This window comes from Pteropus vampyrus, unplaced genomic scaffold (assembly GCF_000151845.1).
Source record: "Pteropus vampyrus isolate Shadow unplaced genomic scaffold, Pvam_2.0 Scaffold339, whole genome shotgun sequence".
NCBI classification, from domain to species: domain Eukaryota; kingdom Metazoa; phylum Chordata; class Mammalia; order Chiroptera; family Pteropodidae; genus Pteropus; species Pteropus vampyrus.
The window spans coordinates 2,210,616-2,211,674 of NW_011889120.1; the positions used below are offsets into that span (position 1 = coordinate 2,210,616).

Here is a 1,059-nt window from a genome sequence, read left to right on the forward strand (position 1 = left end):
TCAGGTATCGGTACGTTCCAGCCGAGTAGAGGAGAAACTTCGTAATCAATAGCCCACTTCTAAGTACAAGAGAAATGAAAACGGAACCTGACTGGTGTTAACATCGGATTTATTTGTGAGTGTGTTCTCGTTTCAAACATGCAGTTGATTCCGGTTCTGTTACTGTCCACGGGCGAAGTTCTGTCACAACGTTTTCCAGAAGAAACATCAGCAACGATGACGGATCAACGAAAGGAAGCTCGAACAGCCGGCTTCGGGAGGGGCGGCAGGCCAGGCTCCCGGCCAGTCAGTAGAAGCAGACCGTGTGCAGGAAGGTCCTGCCGCTCTTCTCCTCAAACTCCTGCAGCAGCTCACTGATCTCATCGTCCAAGTCCAGCGACTTCTGCAAGCACTGGCACAGTTTACAGATGACGAACGCCCCCAGCGTGGCCTCTTCCTCGTTGTCCGGGATGTCCACGTTGATCACGTGCACCAGCTGGAAGGTCTCCTGCTCTCTGGCGTTCAGATCTTCCACGACGTAGTCGTACACTCTCTCGTCACAGGTGAGGATTAGGTCGAAGGGGTCGTTGCAGTCCTGGAACCTTTCGGGCCGAGGCTTGATTCGCTTGTTTCTGGCCAACATGTGCAAAATGCCCTTCCGCCTGTAGAAATCCTTGTCCTTGCTAACGAGATCGTCGTACATCTGCTCGTAGGTGGTGTGGTAGTCGTAAACGTTGGGCCTGTCAGGGGATGGTCCTGGGAGCTTCACGTGAGATCCTGTCCCGAAGGACCTGACCCGGAACCCCCTTTTGCCCAGGAAGTTGTGAGCCTCCATGCTCCGGTTCTGGTTGCTCCAGCACACGACGGCCACTCGCAGCGAGGGCAGCATGGCAACGGCTGCACTCTCCGAAGTCTGCAGTCGACGAGTGTCGACACACAAGCTTGTCGCTGTCGCGTAACCAAGATGGAAGGTGCTATGACACTCGGATGCCGTGACGCCACAGGAGCGGTGCTGGTGACGTATGTCGTGGGGACGCGTGGCGCAGGCTGTGCACCATGTCCCCACGTTCTGCCCTTGTG

The 1,059-nt window shown here is 55.8% G+C and overlaps 1 pseudogene; it reads right to left on the reverse strand.

Moving 5' to 3' along the window:
- Positions 1-286: 286 nt before the first annotated feature.
- On the reverse strand, positions 287-868 carry LOC105304400 (annotated as a pseudogene).
- Between the last annotated feature and the right edge of the window lie 191 nt (positions 869-1,059).